The sequence below is a fragment of the Notechis scutatus genome, chromosome 2 (genome assembly GCF_049901735.1).
Source record: "Notechis scutatus isolate UNSWTSFEM ecotype Mainland chromosome 2, rNotScu1.2, whole genome shotgun sequence".
Lineage (NCBI taxonomy): Eukaryota > Metazoa > Chordata > Lepidosauria > Squamata > Elapidae > Notechis > Notechis scutatus.
The window spans coordinates 265254368-265277153 of record NC_142010.1 but is presented as its reverse complement, the minus strand read 5'-3'; the positions used below and the strand labels follow the sequence as shown (position 1 = coordinate 265277153).

General features: G+C 45.7%; 1 long non-coding RNA gene across 2 annotated transcripts; it reads left to right on the top strand.

Annotated features, from left to right (window-relative positions):
• Positions 1-4306: 4306 nt before the first annotated feature.
• LOC148132625 (uncharacterized) lies at positions 4307-9779 on the top strand. 2 transcript variants are annotated; one of them, XR_015748286.1, is made up of 4 exons: positions 4307-4396; positions 6161-6235; positions 6771-6825; positions 8469-9779. It is a non-coding gene; the product is annotated as an uncharacterized LOC148132625 (long non-coding RNA). The 2 variants fall into 2 exon arrangements; XR_015748287.1 differs by lacking the exon at positions 6771-6825.
• The last annotated feature ends 13007 nt before the right edge of the window (positions 9780-22786 follow it).

Here is a 22786-nt window from a genome sequence, read left to right as displayed (position 1 = left end):
CTAATACCCAAGAAGATAGGCTCAAGATCCACATGGATCTTGACAGACTAGAACACTGGGCCGTATCTAACAAAATGAAATTCAATGTAGAGAAAAGTAAAGTCCTACACTTAGGCAAGAAAAACCCAAAATACACATATAGACTGGGTGAAACCAGGCTCAATAGCAGGAACTGGGAGAGGGATCTTGGAGTCTTAGTGGACAACCAGCTAAATAGGAGCCAGCAGTGTGCAGCAGCAGTCAAGAAAAGCTAATGCAATCCTAAATTGCATTAATAGAGGGATACAATCAAGATCAAGGGAGCTACTAATACCTCTCTATAAAGCCTTAGTACCACCACACCTAGAGTACTGCATTCAGTTTTGGTCACCACAAGTAGTGGGATTCAAAAAAATTTACTTGGCTTGGTGGGTGTGGCAGGGGGAGGATACTGTAAAATCTCCAGTCGGAGGTGGTATTTGCCTGTTCTCCGAACTACTTAAAATTTCCACTACCGCTTCTCCAGAACTTGTCAGAACCTGTTGGATGCCACCTTTGGTCACCACACTATAAAAAAGATGTTGAGACTCTAGAAAAAGTACAGAGAAGAGCAACCAGGAGGATTAGGGGACTGGAGACTAAAACAGACGAAGAACGGTTGCAGGAACTGGGCCTGGCTAGTCTAGTGAAGAGAAGGACCAGGGGAGACAGGAAAGCAGTCTTCCAGTATTTGAGGGGCTTCCACAGAGAGGAGAAGGGGGTCAATCTATTTTCTAAAGCGCATGAAGGCCAGACAAGGAATAATGGATGGAAACTCATCCAGGAGAGATTCAACCTGGAAATAAGGAGGAATTTTTTGACAGTGAGAACAATCAACCCCTGGAACAGAAGTTGCCTTCAGAAGTTGTGGGAGCTTCATCACTGGAAGCTTTCAAGAAGAGACTGGACAGAAATGGTGTAGGGTCTCCTGCTTGGGCAGGGGCTTGGACTAGATGACCTACAAGGTCCCTTCCAACTCTGATTATCTGTTATCTGTTAAAAAAATCAATTGTTCAATTGCCCTGCAGCAAGTTGACCAGTGGTGAGTTGACGATGGCAAGAGCTGACCCGTTCTGACCCCGGACTAACTCAGTTCTTCCACCGTAGAGGGCTTGCCCTTGTGGGAAAATGCTGGAGAAGGAGTGTGCTGTAAACAACTCATTGAGTTCCTATAATGATATAAATCAAAAGGCAGAAAAGAAACCAGCCATCTGGAACGGGCTCACCCTTCCATAGTTTTCATAGCCAACGGGGATGAACTGATCCTCTTCGGGTCAGGACAAGATTATTTTTGCTAGCAGAGGTCAATTCTACAGCTTCCTTTGATCCTGGACTCTTATGGGAAGGGAATGTCCAGCTATTGTGCTGCTGTGTGGTGGAGATCAGATGTCCTCAACCATGAGCAAAGAAATGAGCGAGGGGCCTTCAAGCTCAACAGGTCTCTCTCTCCCTCTCTGGCTCCCTCTTGCCTCACACCTTCAGCCATGGGCTGGAGGGAAGGAGTGACCAGAACAGGAGGGGGCAAGAAGGAAGGAGGAAAGGAAGTAGAAGCCACACCACAAAGAGATCCTAGACTGGGTGGTTTCCCTGTGTCGTATAATATATGTGGGTATATATATATTCTTTCTTTCTTTCTTTCTTTCTTTCTTTCTTTCTTTCTTTCTTTCTTTCTTTCTTTCTTTCTTTCTTTCTTTCTTTCTTTCTTTCTTTCTTTCTTTCTTTCTTTCTTTCTTATCATATTCATGTAGTGTATATTGGAGGTGGTCTATTCCTATTCTATTTTATTCTATCTCCCTCCTTCCTTCCCTCCCTCCTTCCTTCCTTCTTCCTTCCTCCCTATCCCTCCTTCCTTCCTCCTCTTCTCCCTCCCTCTTATCTTTCTCCCTCCTTTCCCCCTCCCTCCTTCTCATCTCCCTCCCTTCGACTCTCCTTTCCTTCCTTCCTTCCTTCCTTCCTTCCTTCCTTCCTTCCTTCCTTCCTTCCTTCCTTCCTTCCTTTCCTCCTTCCTTCCTTCCTTCCTTCCTTCTCTCCTTTCCTCCCTCCCTCCCTTTCTCCCTCTTGAGTGTTCCTGAACTGGAAACTTCCTACTAACAATGTTGGATTACAATTTTCAGGGTCTATTAATGGCAGTGATGGCTCGGGATGGAGAAAGTTTATCCATCTGGAGGAAGACACCAAGTTGTGGGGGTTGGATCCATACATATGCAACAGTTGTAAATATGAAAAATGTCATTTTTTTTCAAATCCATTGTAATTTTGAATGGTCACTAAATGAATGATTGTAAGATGAGGACTACCTGTATTAATATCCCGGCCCACAGGAGATAACGGCCTGTTCATATAGCCCAAGAAGTCAGCTTAATGATGGCTATCTAAGATGTACTACTGTTACCAGTAGTTAGTATCTGAACATCTTTTGCGTTGGACCAACACAATTCTTCCAATACTGGGAAAGTGAATAACAGAATAACAGAGTTGGGAGGGACCTTGTAGGTCATCTAGTCCAACCCCCTGCCCAAGCAGGAGACCCTACACCATTTCTGACAGATGGCAGTCCAATCTCTTCTTGAAAACCTCCAGGGATGAAGCTCCCACAACTTCCGAGGGCAACTTCTGTTCCATTGGTGGATTGTTCTCCCTGTCAGAAAGTTTCTCCTTATTTCCAGGTTGAATCTCACCTTGATCAGTTTCCACCCATTATTCCTTGTCTGGCCATCAGCTGTCTTGGAGAATAGCTTGACCCCTTCCTCTTCCTCTCTGTGGCAGCCCCTCAAATACTGGAAGACTGCTCCTCCGTCTCCCCTGGTCCTTCCCTTCCCTAGACTATCCAAGTGCCTCCTTCTGCTCCTCCCTTGTCCAATTGGCCTGACCTCGAGAGCAACCGGACAGCATGAACATTCATGTGGTGGAACAGCTCCTTCATGGTCATCTCTCACACTCTCAGGAGGTGTTTTGCAAGATCAGGCTTGCTTGGAATCGGTTTGGAAATAGGGCAAACTGAATGTGATGGATGTTTTGAGACCAGTAATCACTGGACACTGCCCAGAGGCATGTACCGTGACTCGGGCGGCTCTATCCATTTGATTAATATGTAAAATAAATATATACAGGCTGTCAAGAGGGGCGGAGGGCTAGGAGAGGACATGTTGACACCTTTTAAGATACCAATGTCAGCCTAATTATGGTCTTGGACCAGAACAGACTGTAGAAGGGTTGATTTATGTTTGAGGTACTAGAGCACTGTTTCTCAGCCTTATGTGTGTGGACCGGTGGACTTCAACTCCCAGAATTCCCAGCCAGCATCCATGGACTTCGACTCCAGATTTCCCTAGCCAGCTTCCATGGACTCCCAGAAGTCCCCAGCCAACATCTATGGACCAACTCCCAGAATTCCCAAGCCAGCATTCATGAACTTTGACTCCCAGAATTCCCAGCCAGCATCCATGCACTTCGACTCCAGATTTCCATAGCCAGCATCCAAGGACTCCCAGAAGTCCCCAGCCAACATCTGTGGAATTCAGCTCCCAGAATTCCCCAGCCAGCATCTATGGACTAACTCCCAGAATTCCCAAGCCAGCATCCATGGACTTTGACTCCCAGAATTCCCAGCCAGCATCCATGGACTTTGACTCCCAGAATTCCCAGCCAGCATCCATGGACTTCAGAATTCCCCAGCCAGCATCTATGGACCAACTCCCAGAATTCCCCAGCCAGCTTCCGTGGACTTTGACTCCCCAAATTCCCAAATTTGGGGACTCCCCAAATTTTGGGAATTGAAGACCAGAGGACATCAACTTCCCAAGGTTGAGGAAAACCGTACATTTATGCAGAGCTATTGATAAATTAATTTCTACACCAGAGTCAAGATTGTAGCAGTAACCTCCTTATCACAACTCTCACCCTTTTGCAGGGGTGACAGGACCACATCTGTAGTTGCCATCTTGACTTTTTTGACCGTTCTCTGCCCTGTAGGCAATTTCCTCGACCCCTTGCTCCTCCTTGCACCTCCGAACCTCTATGCCGTGTAACTTTGAAAAAAAAATCCATGTCATTCGCCAACAACAGATTTGTGTTTTAAGAATTTCAGCAGATTGAAAAAGCAAGTGATGTGTTTGCTATACTTTTATACCAGCCTGTAAAAGGAACTCCTCTCTCTGTGTGCATTGTGCAATCCAGTAAACATATATTCTAGGTACGACATGAAACCGTATAAAAGTAATTCAAATGAACTTGTTCAGCTTGACTCTCCTGGAAGCCTTCCATGGATTCTTGGCAGTGTTACAACACAATTTTGTTCCTTCTTCCTGAATATTTTTATGCGTCTCTGCTAGGACAACAAGCCTGGGAGATCCTGGTTATCTCTCAACCCAAGTTCTAGGTAGTTTCAATCTTGCTTAGCTTTATCCAAAATCAACAGTGCATGCAAAAATGGAGCTCACCAATTATATTAATGGCTACATTAATTGCTAATGGTTTCTCTCCATCTCTCGCTCTTTCTCTCTCTCCTCTCTCTCTCTGTGGGGGGAGAGAGAGAGAGAGAGAATAGATAGATAGATACCCTGTTTCTCCAACAATACGGCCTCCCCCAATAGGAAGTCCCAGCATGTTTTATAGGCATGAAATGAAATTAAGTCCCTCCCCCCCAAATTAAGGCCTGTATTAAAACATGCGAAATGGGGGGGAAATGGTGGGGGGGGGCTTGCCATTAGGAAGTACTTTTGTTGCACACCCGGATATGGTGCTGCCTGCGTTGACCCCGATACGAAGTGCCCCACCAACACCGAGGTCAACATCCAAGCCGTCGCCGCCCGCCCACCAAAGATGCAAGTGGGGGGAATTAAGTCACCCCCGAAAAGACGGCCTAGCCATTTTTTCAGGGCTCAAAAAAAAATAAGACCCAGCCTTATTATATGAGAAACACGGTAGATAGATAGATAGATAGATAGATAGATAGATAGATAGATAGATAGATAGATAGATAGATAGATAGATAGATAGATAGATAGATAGATAAGGTATGCTTTCAGATTTGTGGGGTCCTTGGTGCTCTCTGATCTTGATTATTTTCTTGCAGACATTTCATGACCCAACTAGGTAACATCCTCAGTGTTAGAAGGGAGTGGGGTGTGTTGAATGGAGGAGGAGGAGGAGGTGATAGTGAAGGACTGTGGGATCCTTGGTGCTCTCTGAGTTTGAAGATTGGTCAATACCCAAAAGGAAACATCAGCAGCGCTACAAGGGAGTGGGATTTGCAGAGGAGGAGGAGGAGAAAGAAGAGGAGGAGAAAGAAGAGGAGGAGGAGGACAGTGGGGTCCTGGGTGCTCTCTGAGCTTGGTTGTTTCCTTGCAGACATTTCATGACCCAACTAGGTAACATCATCAGCACTACAAGGGAGTGGGGTTTGCACTCAATTTACATTGTAGTGACTTGCCCTGTTAGTATTGGTGGGAGTGTGGTTTTCTTCTTAGTAGTTCTTTGATTCAGCTGTTGCTGACCGTTTGTTTGTCTGTCTGAGTTGGTAGTTCTTTGACTGATCCCTCCATCAATCCCTCCCTCCATTAAACTATGAATCTTAGCTGCCAAAGGGACGGTTTCTGGACAGGAGTTGTGCAATTGAGTTTCGCACCGCAGAAAAGAAAGAATTATTTACTTCTCGATGGTTGGTCCAGTATCAAACTTGGTGTTTTATCTCTGCAAATTAGGGTTTATTTCAGTGGTGGGGTTCAATTTTTTTTTTTTTAACTACCAGTTCTGTGGGCGTGGCTTGGTAGGTGTGGGAGGGGAAGATACTGCAAAATCCCATTCCCTCCCCACCCCACTAACCTGCTTTCCAGCTCCGTTCTCCCATGCAGGGCAACCAAAGGAGACCCAGCCGATCAGCTGGGACTCGATGGGAGGCGGAGAAGAGATGGGGTTGGTGGGTCCAGTCAGAGGTGGGATTTGCCAGTTCTCCGAACTACTCAAAATTTCCTCTACCGGTTCTCCAGAACCAGTCAGAACCTGCTGAAGACCACCTCTGGTTTATTTATTTATGTATTGGGCTGCTCATCTGCTCACTTGCTGCTGGCAAGGAGCTGTTTTGGTCTTTCTTTAAAAAAATCCCCTTTTGCCTTTTTGATTATCTCTTTTGAATGGCATGTAGATGTTCTTTATCTCTCTATGCCTGTTGATGTTGGGACAAGACAGCCCCTGGGCTCAGCCCTATGGTCGAAGGAAGGTAGGTTTTTTGGTTTTTTGCCTTGGGACAGCCAGGTGAGGTTTGGGTGCTTCCGTGAGTCAAGATACTTTTTGTAGATAAACAGAAAAATGTAACATAATAAAATGAAGTATTTGCTACATGCAAATACACAACTGGATGGTTGTTTGTCAGAAATGGTGTAGGGCAGGGTGTCCAGCCTTGGCAACTTTAAGACTTGTGGACTTAAACTCCTAGAATTCCTCAGCCAGCTTTGCTGGCTGAGGAATTCTGGGAGTTGAAGTCCACAAGTCTTAAAGTTGCCAAGGTTGGACACCCCTGGTGTAGGGTCTCCTGCTTGGATGGGTTGGTGGTGGGGTTTGATTAGATGACCTACAAGGTCCTTTCCAACTCTGTTAATCTGTTAAATGATCTCGCTGTGGATTTGGAAGGCTACTGACCAGGCCCTCAATTAGAAGCAGAAAGTAGAACCGTTAAAGAAAGACCCAGCATAGAACTAAGGAAAAGTGTTCTGAAAGGGAAAACAATTAATCAGAGCAATGACTTGTCTCTATAGGTTGTGGGTGCTCCATCGCTGGAGGTTTTCAAGAAGAGACCACCTGTCCAAAATGGTATATATAGATTCTCCTGCTTGAGGTTAGACTAGTTAATTAATCCGTGGACCACCTTGCCTCCAAGTCTGGACAACCGTTTGTTTGGGGTGGGATGGACCAGAGGTCTCCAAACTTGGCAATTTTAAGACTTGTGGACTTCGACTGGAAGTTGAAGTCCACAAGTCTTAAAGTTGCCAAGTTTGGGGGCCCTTGGTATGGAGTTTCCCGCTTGGGCAAGGGGTTGGACTAGAAGACCTCCAAGGTCCCTTCCAGCTCTAGGACTCTCTGATTCTAAGAGATTTTCTGCGGTTGCAGTGAAATGGGAAATGCCTGTGGAAAGAATTAGAATCAGAATAGAATAAGCTGGAAGGGACCTTGGAGGTCTTCTAGTCCAGCCCCCTGCTCAATAACAGGAGACCCTATGCCCATGATGGTGAACCTATGGCACATGTGCCACAAGTGGCATGCAGGGCCATCTGTGCTGACACACGAGCCACAGGTAAACTTACCTCACTGCGCATGTGCGTGCCTCACAGCTGATTTTTTGGCTGGTTTGAGGCCTTTTTTGGCCTCCCAGAGGCTTGAAAAAAGCCTCTGCAAGGCTTTTCAGGATGAATAATAGGCCTGTTTCATCACTTCCTATAATACTGGGAAAATGGGCCTATTATTTGTCCTGAAAAGCCTTGCAGAGTGCATGTGCATGCATGCGTGCACAATTTTTGGCACAGGAGCCCAAAAAGGCTAGCCACCACTGCCCTATGTTATTTCAGACAAGAGACTGTCTAGTCCCGTGATGGCAAACCTATGGCATGCGTGCCGGAAGTGGCGCGCAGACTCATCTCTCCGGGCATGCCAGCCATCGCCTGTTGTTCTTCCAGGAGCTTGTTAATACTGAGCTTCCAGTTTCCGGTGTGCACATGTGTGCCAGCCAGCTGCTCTTTGTGCATGCACACCAGAAAGTGGAAAACCAGGTGACTGGTGTGCCTCTGTGCATGCGGGAATGCCAGAAATCAGCGCTGGTCACCTGGTTTTCCGGTTTCTGGCAGCCCATCTTCACACACGCGGGAGCACCAAAAACTGGAAGAACAGCTCCCCCCCGGTGTGCAAGCGCGTGCCAGGAAGCTGAGCCAGAAACCGGAAGACCAGGTGGCTGGAGTGCATGCCGGAAACAGGAAGCTCAGCTTCCCAGCGCATGCATGTGGCCAGCCCCCCCGCTCTTCCAGTTTCTGGTGCTGCCATGCGCTGGGGAGCTACTTTTCCGGTTTCTAGTGCTGTCCCCCGCCTGCTCACCCTTTCCCGTTTTGGCACTCAGTGGCGAAAAGCTTTGCCAACACAGAGTTCCCCAGCCAGCATCCATGGACTCCCAGAATTCTCCAGCCAACATCTGGGGAGTTCAGCTCCCAGAATTCCCCAGCCAGCATCCATGGACCTCGACTCCCCAAATTCCCAAATTTGGGGACTCCCCAAATTTTGGGAATTGAAGACCAGAGGACTTCAACTGCCCAAGGTTGAGGAAAACTGTACATTTATGCAGAGCTATTGATAAATTAATTTCTACACCAGAGTCAAGATTGTAGCAGTAACCTCATTATCACAACTCTCACCCTTTTGCCGGGGTGACAGGACCACATCTGTAGTTGCCATCTTAACTTTTTTGACAGTTCTCTGCCCTGTAGGCAATTTCCTCGACCCCTTGCTCCTTGTTGCATCTCTGAACCTCTATCCCGTGTAACTTTGAAAAAAAATCCATGTCATTCGCCAACAACAGATTTGCGTTTTAAGAATTTCAGCAGATTGAAAAAGCAAGTGATGTGTTTGCTATACTTTTATACCAGCCTGTAAAAGAAACTCCTCTCTCTCTGTGCATTGTGCAATCCAGTAAACATATATTCTAGATAGGACATGAAACCGTATAAAAGTAATTCAAATGAACTTGTTCAACTTGACTCTCCTGGAAGCCTTCCATGGATTCTTGGCAGTGTGTAGTCCTTTCTTAAAGATACACAACTTTTTTCCCCAGAACAGTTGTGTCAGAGGGTAGAGCTGTAACAAGCACCAGCCCCTGGAAGGCAAAAGCATGTCAAGTTGTCCTCAGTGCACCCCTGGCCAGATGTTCACCCAACCTCTGCCTGTGTTTTCCCTCTGGACATAAACAGAGGCGTTCTCTGTCTTACACCATCGCAAGCCCTCCAGTCCAGCCTATGAGTGGCGTGTCCATTCCTTCCAAGAACACTTGTCAGTCTCGACAACGTGCTGTTACTCCCTCCGGCCCTCCCAAGCCCTGGCCTAGGATTGCCACGCCATCCACTGAACACAGGGAGTCCTCAACGTACGACAGTAAGGTACAGCGGCACTGACAAAAGGGACAGATGACCGTTTTTCACACTTACGACCCTCGCAGAATCCCCGGGGTTGCCTGATTTATGTTCAGATGCTTGACAAGTGGTTCCTATTTATGACGGTTGAAGTGACCATGTTACTAAGATGACAATTGCAGGGATTCACTTAGCAAACGTGATAAGAAAAGTTGTAAAATATCATAAAAAGGTCATTTCCATCTCCTTCCTCCTCCCTCCCTCCCTCCCTCCCTCCCTATCTCCTTCCTCCCTTCTGTCATGCCCATTCCTTCCTCTCTTCCTTTCTTTCTTCCTCCCTCCCTCCTTCTTCCTTCTCTCATTCCCACCTCTTTCCTTCCTTCTCTCATTCCCATATCCTCCCTCCCTCCCTCCCTTCTCTCAACCTCATCTCTTTTCTTCCTTTTCTCATTCTCATATCTTTCCTTCCTTCCCCTCCTCCCTCCCTCCTTTTTCCTTCTCTCATCCTCATCTCCTTCCTTCCTTCTCTCATTCCCATCTCTTTCCTTCCTCCTTCCCTCCCTCCCTTTCCTCCTTCTCTCATCCTCATCTCTTTTCTTCCTCCCTCCCTTTCTTCCTTCTCTCATTCCCATCTCTTACCTTCCTCCTTCCCTCCTTCCCTCCCTCCTTTTTCCTCCTTCTCTCATCCTCATCTCTTTCCTTCCTTCTCTCATTCCCATCTCTTTCCTTCCTCCTTCCCTCCCTCCCTTTCCTCCTTCTCTCATCCTCATCTCTTTTCTTCCTTCTCTCATTCCCATCTCCTCCCTCCCTCCCTTCCTTCTCTCATCCTCGTCTCTTTCCTTCCTTCCTTTTCTCATTCTCATCTCTTTCCTTCCTCCCTCCCTTTCTTCCTTCTCTCATTCCCATCTCCTCCCTTCCTTCTCTCATTCCCACCTCTTACCTTCCTCCTTCCCTCCTTCCCTCCCTCCCTTTCCTCCTTCTTTCATCCTCATCTCTTTCCTTCCTTCTCTCATTCCCATCTCCTCCCTCCCTCCCTTCTGTCATCCTCATCTCTTTCCTTCCTCCTTCCCTCCCTCCCTTTCCTCCTTCTCTCATCCTCACCTCCTTCCTTCCTTCTCTCATTCCCATCTCTTTCTTTCCTCCTTCCCTCCCTCCCTCCCTTTCTTCCTTCTCTCATTCCCATCTCCTCCCCTCCCTCCCTCCCTCCTGTCATCCTCATCTCTTTCCTTTCTTTTCTCATTCTCATATCTTTCCTCCCTCCCTCCCTCCCTTTCTTCCTTCTCTCATTCCCATCTCCTCCCTCCCTCCAATAAACCCCCCATCCTAGCTGCAAAGGGAAGGTTCCTGGACAGGAGTCGTGCAACTGAGTTTCCCACTGCAGAAAAGACAGAAAGTTGGGCTAGATTTCTCCTCAACCAACCAGTTTTCCAAGGGCAAGGAATTCTTAAAAAGCAAAACTCGCCCTGACAGACCCCTTGAAGCCCTAAGGGAGGGGGTGGGGGTTATACAGGAGACCCCTCCCTCCCCAGTAGAAATGCCTCTCCTGCCCCTCCTTGGCCTCCCACCCCTCCCTCGCCCTCTGGCCCACCCCCTGGCTGCTTAAGGCCACCAGGCAAACTCATAAATTGGCAGGCGTGCCCATGTTGCCAGGGAGCTGCCCTTCTGGGAAAACACATTAAAATCCCACAGCAAACAAAACCGAGAAAAGGACATGGTTGCCCCAGCAACCTTCTCTGAGGTCTATACTGGCTGGGGATGATGGGCATAGTAGCTCAGCCCAGAAGGAGGAGCATTCCTGGTTCTGAAAGGCTTCCAAGATGGAGGAAGTCTTCTTTGCCTCCTTCCATCCCAGGGACTGGCTCCTCAGCCTCGTTTTGGCAGCATTTCTCACACTTCCCCCCCCCATCTGTTCTGCCTCCGACTTATGACGGACATTGTAACGGATTACACCCGTAAGCCGAGGATTATCTATCGAGTTCATTTAGTGACCATTCAAAGTTACAACGGCACTGAAAAGAGTGGCTTCTGAGTGTTTTTCGCACTTACGGCTGTTGCCTCCTCCCCATGGTCACGTGATCAAAATTCGGACACCTGGCCACTGACTCATACTTATGACGGTCGCAGTGTCCTGGGGTTACGTGATCCCCTTTAGCAACCTTCCGACAAGCAAACTCAACAGGGAAACCAGATTCACTTAATGTCATGCCCCTGGTGGAGAGGGAGAGGAGGAACAGCCGACAGGGAGTGGAAGTGTGGCTCCGGAGGTTGTGGAGGAGGCTGGGGAAGGGCAGAGGCTGGCTGGGCAGTCAGTGGAGTACCCAGGCCCATCCCCTCTTCATCCTAGGGCATACAGGGAGGAGAGGATAAGGGAGAGACAAGGTCTATTGGGGAGGAGAGGGCCTTGGTCCCCTTCATGAGCTGCAGCTGTGACAACTGAATAAGAGGGACAGACATGTGTACGGGTCAATGCTGGAAACAAAGCATGGGAATATCTCTAGTTTATTGTTCCTCTCAGAGTTTGGCATCATTTCCAGAGGGGGTTCTGATATCTGTGGACGTCTTTCAGCCCTTATCTTGCCTGGTTTGTGTTGTTTTTTACTCTTTATAATTTAAACGGCATTTCCTCCTTCTTGTAACTGCTTGTGGGGGAGTCTTTTTTTGTCTCCAGTCAAGGATATTCGGAGCTTGGAAGCAAAGTGAAGGAATAAAAGGGGCTTCACCTGCTTTTTTGTGTTTATTTTGTATCCCACCCTGGGTCATCACACTTAACAACGGTGTGATCAACTTAACAACTGCAGTGATTGACTTAACTGTAGTAAGAAACGTCGTCAAATAGGGCAAACCCCACTGTCAGCTTTGGAGGCCATGTTCCACGCTGCCACATAGCCTGGGAGAGTGGAAGGGGGGCGATTTCAATTGAGTAGCTCTAAGTAGACAAAATAAAATTCTTTTCTCAGTTCAAGGCCATTGAGTGTGGCGCAGGATGAAATAAGGATCTTACTTTTGGACGGATGGTGATTGGGCCACGTGATGCGATGACGGCCAAGGCGGGATGGATTTGTAGTTTGGGAAATTGTAGGAAGGCCGGAAACTTTCAGATTCTACCATAATAAAGGTACTTTTGAGATATGTTTGTCTCAGAGTTACTGATGGGTAACTCTGACACCCACTTAACAACTGTCTTGCTTAGTAACAGAAATGTTGGGCAAGTCCACTTGCCTCCAGAACAAGCACCTTTGGGACAACCATGACCTGGAGGACAGAGAATCTCTACCGCAGGGGTGTCAAACTCAAGGCCTGGGGGCCGAATCCAGCCACGGGGTGCTTAGATCTGGCCTGCAGGGCATCCCTGGAAACAGCAAAGAATTTTTCTTCAGGGCGTCTGCCAGCAAAAGTGGAACTCAATTTTCATTGGCAGAGGGTTGCAGGAGGACATCGCAGCAGAAAATGGCGTTCAGGAAGGCCGCGGGCAGCCCTGCCAAGCTCTGTTTCCGCTGATAGACGGTTGCAGGAAGCTGTCGGAGCTGAAAACAAAGCCCCGGAGCCCGTTTTCACTGGCGGAGCACTAGGGCCACCACAAGCACCTCCCACATGAATGATGTCGAGCTGGCCCTGCGCACCCTGGCCCTGCGCACCCTGGCCCTGCGCACCTTGGTCCCCAAGGTCAAACACAACCCTGATGCGGCCCTCGATTAAATCAAGTTTGACCAGGGATGGGATGCAATTTTTTTAACTACCGGTTGCCAACAGAAAGAGAGGGGGGATACAATACAAATACAAATACAATAATACAAATACAATAATAGAATATTTAGAATTTTAGATAATAATGAATATATAAAGAGATTTTTTTTTCTTTTTTATTTGATATCACATTTATAAAATGTCTTCAGGATAGATTTGGTATGATTATATGATTTGTTATAAAATAAATTAAGTAAATTATAGTTATCTCGCAAAGTATGAATGAATAAAATCATAGTCAAATGATTGTTTAATAGTGATACTAGGGTATATAATTTTTGATTGATAATATGAGTTATTATGTAATGTAACTGTAATTGAGACTACGAAATGAATGCACAAAAACTGGTAAACCAACCGACACACTGTTTGTATATTTATGAAAGAAAGCTGGATGTTTTTATGTTTTGTTTGTTTTGTTTGTCTTTAAAAACTAATAAAATTGTTTTCAAAAAAAAAAAAGAAAGAAAGAAAGAGAGGGGGGAGCAGTGTGGCAGGTTATAAACCGAAAATGCATTCCATAAATAGTTTTCAAAGATAGTAACTAGGAGACTGAAGTTTCTGCTCTGCAAATATCTAACTGGAGAGCCCAATGCTGGCTTTTACTGGATTGCTGACAATGATGGATTGATGGTGATAACTGCGTGTTTTCCCTGCTATTGCTGAGAGAAGAAAAGAGGTTTGATTTTCTTCATATCTCTAACTGCAAAATTACTGGACTGATTATTTGTAAGTTTACTGACCTCTTTTTCGACACTGGACTTTGCAACTGATTAATCCCGGATGGACTGAACTAGTGTATGATATATGGACTGTTTGACTATGCTATAACTCTGACTGGAATAAAAACTATTTAACTGGCACAGTGTATCTGTTTTACTGAGTGTAAGCTACACAACGTTTATCTCACATATCTGCCTGCCTGCCTGACTACCGTTGCACATTCTGCTAGGGTGTATATCCCTAACACTGACTCTTGGCTATGGATGTGTCCCATTGGAGAATATGAATTACGATACACCCAGGGGGCTGGAGGGAAAACCCGGGTCAAGGGTGACAATGAATTATGTGTCTCAGAGTCGGCTACACCCAGGCAGTGCCGGCATGTTAACTCCCAATAAATCCTTTTGAAGTTTTGGAAGTTTGGCTCGAGGCTCGTGATTTAAATGGAGGGAACTGCCGGAATCCTGACAACCCATTCTGTGGGTGTGGCTAGGTGGGCCTGTCCAGGTGGGCATGTGACTGGGTGGGGGTGGTTTTTTGTTTTTTGTTTGCCTAATGGGCCTCAGGGAAGCCTCCAGGGAGCAAAAACGGGGCCTGGAGGTGGGGTCACGCAGCGACCTCTCCCATACCCCATTTTTTAGACCACACCTAGAGTACTGCATCCAGCTTTGGTCACCACATTATAAAAAAGATGTTGAGACTCTAGAAAAAGTACAGAGAAGAACAACCAGGAGGATTAGAGGACTGGAGGCTAAAACTTATGAAGAACGGTTGCAGGAACTGGGCTTGGCTAGTCTAGGGAAGAGAAGGACCAGGGGAGACATGATAGAGGTCTTCCAATATTTGAGGGGCTGCCACAGAGAGGAAGGGGTGGGTCAAGCTATTTTCTAAAGCACCTGAAGTCCAGACAAGGTGTAATGGATGGAAACTGAGCAAGGAGAGATTCAACCTGGAAATAAGGAGAAACTTTCTGACAGTGAGAACAATCAACCCATGGAACAGAAGTTGCCTTCAGAAGTTGTTGGAGCTTCATCACTGGAGACTTTCAAGAAGAGATTGGACTGCCATTTGTCAGAAATGGTGTAGGGTCTCCCACTTGGGTGAGTGGTTGGACTAGATGACCTACAAGGTCCCTTCCAACTCTGATTATCTTTACCTGTATCTGTATCTTTCTTCTGTCTCCTGGGCCTCAGGGAAGCCTCCTGGGCAAAGCAGTACAACAGGGAGGGAGGGAGGGATCAGCTGTGCCGTGCGATTTAGATTAGTTAGAAAGCAAGAAATCCGACAATTTCCTGTTTTCTAGCTAATCTAAATCGTGCAGCACAGCTTACCTTCGGAAACAGCTGATCGTTGGGGGGGAAAAGGAAATACCTTGATCTTCAGAGCGAACTGGTTCACTCCCAGCCGATCTTCGGAGCTACCGGTTCCCTCGAACCAGGCTGAACTGGTAGAATCCCATCCCTGAGTTTGACCCCCTGCTCTACAGACTTAAAGCATCCAATATGTCAGCTTTGAAAGCCACATTGAGATCAGATGCTTCCACACTGCCACATTTGAGCCTGGGAAAATGGGAGGAGGAAATTTTTTGGAGTATAGCTAGTTAGACACAATAACATTCTTTTTCTGATTCAAGGTCAGGTTGTTTTGCACCTAAGTGAGAGGAAGTCTTAACTTGGGATAGATGGGGATTGGGTCATGTGACATGATGATGGGTGTAGGGGACGGATTTTGTAGTTTTTACTTATTGTAAGGAAGCCCAGGACTTTTATATTCAGGATTCCCTCGTTGTGCCAGTTACTATCCAAATAAAAAGGAACCGTTGAGAAGATGTCTGTCTCGGAGTTATTGGGTGGAATGGAGGGTTGCTGGAAGACTGACATGATGACAATTCCAAAAATGACTTCAAACCCTTAAGGACGGTGGTGGGTGTCCATCTTTCCATTCTAAATCACGTCCCCCCTGCCCTACTACTGTAGTATTTCTTCAATTGTGATTGCATTAACCTCCTTCAAGTCACAAAAACGTTGTCACTGCACAAGATACTGCAAAATCCCCATTCCCTCTCCGCCCCACTAACCTGCTTTCCAGCTCCGTTCTCCTGGGCAGGGCAACCAAAGAAGACCCAGATGATCAGATGGGACTCAATGGGAGGCAGAGAAGAGATGGGGTGGGGCCAGTCAGAGGTGGGATTTGCCGGTTCTCCGAACTAGTCAAAATTACCGCTACCGGTTCTCCAGAACTGGTCAGAACGTGCTGAATACCACCTCTGAAACACACAGAAATGCACACCAGTCCTCAAGAACTATTTCTTAGGAGCCTGGAGGCTAAAACATATATAGTATGGCTGCAGGAATTGGGTATGTCTAGTCCAATGAAAAGAAGGACCAGGGGTGATATGGTAGCAGTCTTCCAATATTTGAAGGACTGCTACAAAGAAGAGGGGGTCAAGCTATTCTCCAAAGCACCAGAAGGACAAGAAGCAATGGATGAAAACTAATCAAGGAGAGAAGCAACCTGGAGCGAAGCTTCCTAAGAGTGAGGACAATTAACCAGTGGAACAGCTTGCCACCAGAAGTTGTGGGTGCTTCATCACTGGAGGTTCTCAAGAAAAGATTGCGCAACATTTGTCTGAAATAGTACAGGGTTTCCTGCCTGAGCAGGGAGTGGACTAGAAGACCTCCAAGGTCCCTTCCAACTCTGTTGTTCTATTAAATGACTGGTGGTGACCCAGCTTGACCATGCTGGGGCACCTGGAATTTCCTTCTGTAAATCCTCCCCACCCAACTTCTGGGTCCTTCAGCAGCCTCTCATCTCAACTTGCTTCCAGCCATTTCCGACTTGGGACAGGAGCAGGAAGAGGTCCAAGCAATGTCTCTTGGATTGCCAAATGATACGCAGCTTGGAAAGGTCAACTAGATTTTTGGCGCTGTCTCCATCGGGAGAGAATTGACTCATCACAAGGTCTTAGCCTTTAACAGATTAACAGAGTTGGAAGGGACCTTATAGGTCATCTAGTCCAACCCCAAGCCCAAGCAGGAGACCACAATCCATTGCTGACAGATAGCAGTCCAGTTTCTTCTTGAAAGCCTTCAGTGATGCAGCTCCCACAACTTCTGAAGGAAACTTCTGTTCCATGGGTTGATAGCTCTCACTGTCAGGAAATTCCTCCTTATTTTTAAATTGAATCTCTCCTTGATCAGTTTCCATCCATTATTCCTTGTCTGGCCTTCAGATGCCTTGGAAAATAGCTTCCTTTCTGTGACAGCCCCTTCTCTCCATGGAAGTGTGGAGACAATAACTTGGTCCTCAACACCAATAAGACCAAGGAGCTTATATGGACTATAGAAGGAACAGATCAGACATCCAGCCCCTGCTTATCAAGGGAGACCAAGTGGAGCAAGTGGCCAGTTTTAAGTTTCTGGGTGTTACCCTAAAAGAGGACCTGACCTGGGGTGCTCACATTGCAGCCCTGGTCAGAAGGGCCCAGCAGAGATTATACTACCTGAGGCTTCTCAGAAAACAACAACTAAATGAAAAACTGCTGGTGACCTTCTACCGCCACACCATAGAGAGTATTTTAATTTACTGCACCTCTGTAGGGTTTGCCAATTGCACAGTGGCAGATAGGAAAGCACTCCAGAGGGTTAACGTCATTGCCCAGAAGATCATTGGTTGCTCTCTCCCCTCTTTGGAAGAGCTTTATAGCTCCGGCTGCCTTAAGAAAGTTCAAAATATTCTCAAAGATCCATCTCATCTTGGGAACCCTTTTTTGAACTATTACCATCTGGCAGACAGTACAGGATAATAAAAACAAGGACAAATAGGCTGAAAAACAGCTTCTATCCCAGGGCAGGAGCTCTTTTGAATTCTGCTGTATAGTGCAGTGTTGGTGTGGTGTCGGGGGTTTCCCGGTTCAATGTCTGGAGTGTGAAGGATGTGTGTTTGTGTTTATTTTAATGGTCATGATGTGCACTGAAGATGGTCTTTGATTTCATTGTACGAGGTGCAATGACAATAAACTAAACTAAACTAAACTAAACTAAACTAAACTAAACCAAAGGGTAGAAGCCAACAGCACCCAACATAGGCGTGTTTCAGATGAGGCATTGGAAATGGGACTTTTGATTTTCATGACGTGGGGAGAGGCACTTCCAAAGAATCCCCTCCAGCAAAAAAAAAAAAAAAAAAAAATTGCAGGCAAGAAGGCAAGTGCAAAAAAAAACAAAAAAAAAAGTCAAAAAAGAAGATTTGGTTTCATCTGGTTGTTTCCCTAGAGGAACCCATAAATAACTCATCAACCAGTGAATTCTGGAATGCGCCCTGCAGCTGTTGCTGGACGAGTTGCATCTTGCAGAGATGCTGGGACAAAACATTACAACTTCTTTGGCAAAAGGGTGTAGCCATTGCATCGGGACGATCGCACACACAGCGGTGGGGGGGAATGGGACAGAACACGAGGACTTGTGGCTGCATTCACACACATTCACATGGCTACGTTCACAGCCAGCAGTGTGCAGCGGCAGCCAAAAAAGCCAATCCAATCCTAAGCTGCATTCACAGAGATGCAATCTGCATTCACTAACCTGCAATCAAGATCAAGGGAAGTACTAATACCACTCTATAAAGCCTTGGTGAGACCACACTTGAAATACTGCATCCAGTTTTGGTCACCACACTATAAAAAAGATGTTGAGACTCTAGAAAGAGTGCAGAGAAGAGCAACCAGGATGATGAGGGGACTGGAGACTAAAACATACAATGAACGGTTGCAGGAACTGGGCTTGGCTAGTCTAGGGAAGAGAAGGACCAGGGGAGACATGATAGCGGTCTTCCAATATTTGAGGGGCTGCCCCAGAGAGGAGGAGGTTCAAGCTATTTTCCAAAGCACTTGAAGGCCAGACAAGCAATAATGGATGGAAACTGAACAAGGAGAGATTTAACCTGGAAATAAGGAGAAACTTTCTGACAATAGATAGCTGGATGGATGGAAAGAAATAGATAGATTAGATAGATAGCTGGATGGATGAATGGATAGATGATAGATAGGTAGGTAGATAGGTAGGTAGATAGATGATATGTATAGATAGCTAGTTTAGTTAGATAGCTGGATGAATAGATAGAAGACAGATATAGCTAAGATAGATAGAGATAGATACTGTATATAAAGAGAAAGACAGGACTAGAGAGATGGATGATGTGTATAGATTTAACAGATAACAGATAATCAGAGTTGGAAGGGACCTTGTAGGTCATCTAGTCCAACTCCCCCACCCAAGAGGGAGACCCTACACCATTTCTGACAAATGGCAGTCCAATCTCTTCTTGAAAGTCTCAAGTGATGGCGCTCCCACAACTTCCGAGAGCAAGCTGTTGGTTGATTGTTCTCACCGTCAAGTAGCTAGATTAGCTAGATTAGCACCATATAGGTAGCTAGATTAGCTAGATAGCTGGATGGATAGATAGCTGGATGGATAGAAATAGATAGATTAGCTAGCTGGATGGATGGGTGGGTGGGTAGATGATAGATAGATAGATAGATAGATTAGTTAGATAGCTGGATGGATAGACAGACAAAGAGATAGATAGATGGATGATGGGGGTGGTGGTGGATGGATGATAGACAGAGAGAGCACTTAGACTTAAATACAACTTCACAGTGCTTTCCAGCCCTCTCTAAGCAGATAACAGATAACAGATAATCAGAGTTGGAAGGGACCTTGTAGGTCATCTAGTCCAACCCCCCGCCCAAGCGGGAGACCCTACACCATTTCTGACAGATGGCAGTCCAATCTCTTCTTGAAAGTCTCAAGTGATGGCACTCCCACAACTTCTGAGGGCAAGATGTTTCATGGGTTGATTGTTCTCACTGTCAGAAAGCAATTTAAAATAGAATAGAATACTTTATTGGCCAAGTGTGATTGGACACACAAGGAATTTGTCTTGGTGTAAAGACTCTCAGTATACATAAAGAAAAGATACATTTGTTAAGAATCAAGAATCATAAGGTACAACACTTAATGATAGTCATAGGGTACAATCAACAATCAAATCATACTAGGAAACAGTCGATATAAATCGAAAGGATGCAAGCAACAAAGTTACAGTCCTACAATCACAAGTGGGAGGGGATGGGTGATAAGGAGTGATGAGAAGATTAACAGTAATAGTAGTGTACACTTTGTAAATAGCTGAACAGTGTTGAGGGAATTATTTGTTTAGCAGAGTGATGGTGTTTGGGGAAAAACTATCCTTGTATCTAGTTGTCCTGGTGTGCAGGGCTCTATAGCGTCATTTTGAGGGAAGGAGTTGAAACAGTTTATGTCCAGGATGTGAGGGGTCTGTAAACATTTTCACAGCCCTCTTTTTGACTCGTGCAGTTTACAGGTCCTCGATTGAAGGCAGGTTGGTAGCCATTGTTTTTTCTGCAGTCCTAATTATGCTTTGAATTCTGTGTCTGTCCTGTTGGGTTGCAGAACTAAACCAGACAGTTATAGAGGTGCAGATGACAGACTCAATCATTCCTCTGTAGAACTGGATCAGCAGCTCCTTGGGCAGTTTGAGCTTCCTGAGTTGGCGCAGAAAGAACATTCTTTGTTGTGCTTTTTTGATGACGTTTTTGATGTTAGGTGTCCATTTTAGGTCATGTGGTATAGTAGAACCTAGAAATTTAAAGGTCTCTACTGCTTGTACTGTGTTGTCTAGCATTGTAAGAGGTGGTAGTATGGGAGGGTGTCTTCTAAAGTCTACAACCATTTCTACAGTTTTGAGTGTGTTCAGTTCCAGATTGTTCCGGTTACACCACGAGGCAAGTTTTATAACCTCCTGTCTGTATGCGGATTCGTCGTTGTCTCGAATGAGACCAATCACTGTTGTGTCATCAGCAAACTTCAGTATTTTAACAGATGGATCGTTTGAGATGCAGTCATTGGTATATAGGGAGAAGAGAAGTAGAGAAAGCACACAGCCTTGGGGCCCCCCTGTGCTGATTGTACAGGTATCTGATGTGATTCCGCCTAGCGTCACCTGCTGCTTCCTGTCTGTTAGGAAGCTTATGATCCACTTACAAGTGTGTTCAGGTACTGCTAGTTTTATAGTCAGCCTCTTGCTCCCAACAATCTGGGTCCTCATTTTACCCACCTCGGAAGGAATACCGTATGCATCTGGAAATTCCACAATTGCAAAATCAAATTCTGAGATATATATATATATATATCTGCACTTACAAACAAAAAAATCTCCAAACCACAAGCCAGCCAAACACCTGGGCACAAACAGATCTCCCTTGATACCTCCAGCTCAAACACACCCCAACCAGGCACTCAGATGAAACCCAGCTTCCTAACTAATGATAGCCGTCCATTTACCCGAAGCCAAGTTGCACTAAAGGCCTCCAATAAAGTAACACAATGTTGCCAGCCAATCAAGATACAAAAAGAGCCAAAAAAACAGACAGAAGATATTAGAAGCAGAACACAGCAAACTCCAAGACCAATAAACACAGACCAAGACTCTCAACCAATCAGGATGAAGAAAAAACCATTCTGCCACAGCAATAGGCTGCCCCAAATTCAAATCTGAAACCACTATAAAAGCCTGACTCACAGACGAACACAATACAGAAGCCTGATGATGGCAGATGAGATTCTGCTGAAACGTTGCTACAACTTTAAAAGCACCACTACTATGACGTGGGAAAATACCCGAACAAAGCTGAATACCATACATACATACATACATACATACATACATACATACATACATTCATACATACATACATACATACATACATACATACATACATACATACATATATATTTACAGAACTTTGTCTGAAGGAAAACTCGTAAGTTTGAGTGCTGCTACCATCTGCTGGAAGAATTTGGAAAGACTTGACAGAAAGCGAAGAACGAAAAGAAAAGAAAACTCAGGCCAGCATGTAATAAGGTAGTCATTGACTTACACCATTTCATTGAGTGACCGTTCAAACTTACAATGGCACTGAAAAAAGGGACTTAGGACCGATTTTTACAGCATTCTCAGGGTCACGTGATCAAAATTCAAAGGTTTGGCTACAGATTCACATTTACGACGATCGTAGTGTCCCGAGGTCCTGCAATCAACTTTTGTGACTTTCTGACAAGCCAAGTCAATGGGGCAGCTGGATTTGCTTAATGACCGTGTGACTAATTTAACAACTAACTTATGACTTATATAACTGTTTTTCACACTTACAACCGTTGCAGCATTCCCATGGTCACATAATCAAAATTTGGATGCCTGGCAACTGATTCATATTTATGATGGTTGCAGTGTCCCAATTCATTTAACGACTATGGCTGGAAAGGTCGTAAAATGAGGCAAAATTCACTTAACAAATGTGTCAGTTGCAGAAATGTTGGGCTCCATTATGGTCGTAAGTGGAGGACTACCTGGATTAAATATCAGGTAGTTCTTGACTTACAACCATTCATTTAGTGATGCTTTGAGGTTAAAACAGTGAAAACAGTACCTTAAGACCTTTTTTCACACTTATGACCGTTGAAATATTCCCATGGTCAGGCAATCAAAACTCAGAGGCTTGGCAACTGGCATGTTGTTGTGATTTGCCGGCAGCAGAATCGGACAGTGGGGAAGAAAGGGGGACCAGTCCAGGAGTCTGGAGATGACTCGGACGAGGGTCCTGCATCTGATGCAGAGATGGGGCCAGGACCATCTGGGAGTTATTGCTGACTCCGGAGTCTCCGGAATCTGGCAGCAGCGAGGAAGAGGACCAGGGGGAGCCTGTTCCCAGTGCACGTGTGCGTAGAGCTGCTAGAAGGCGAGAACAGCTGAAACAAAAGGGGCGACTTGGGAGTAAGGCTGGGAGGTGATTGCCCCTCCCATAAGGGATAAAGGACAGGCAAAGGTGAAGAAACCTTTGCAGGAAGCAAAGTAGTTTGATTGGTTCAGATTCTTTGTACTTCGGTTGTTGTTTTTTTTTCCTAGTTCATTTGACACTTCTGTTATTGGTAGCACTTCACAGGAAAGAAAGGTGGGTGCTTATCTCGAGGGACTGTTTGAGATTCATTACCGGCTAGGAATGAAAACAATTCCCAGCGTTGCAATAAAACAAGACTTGTTTTTAAAATAAGCATGTGCGTAATTACGGTCTCCGAAGCCTTGGTCAGAACACATGTACTTATGACAGTTGCAATGTC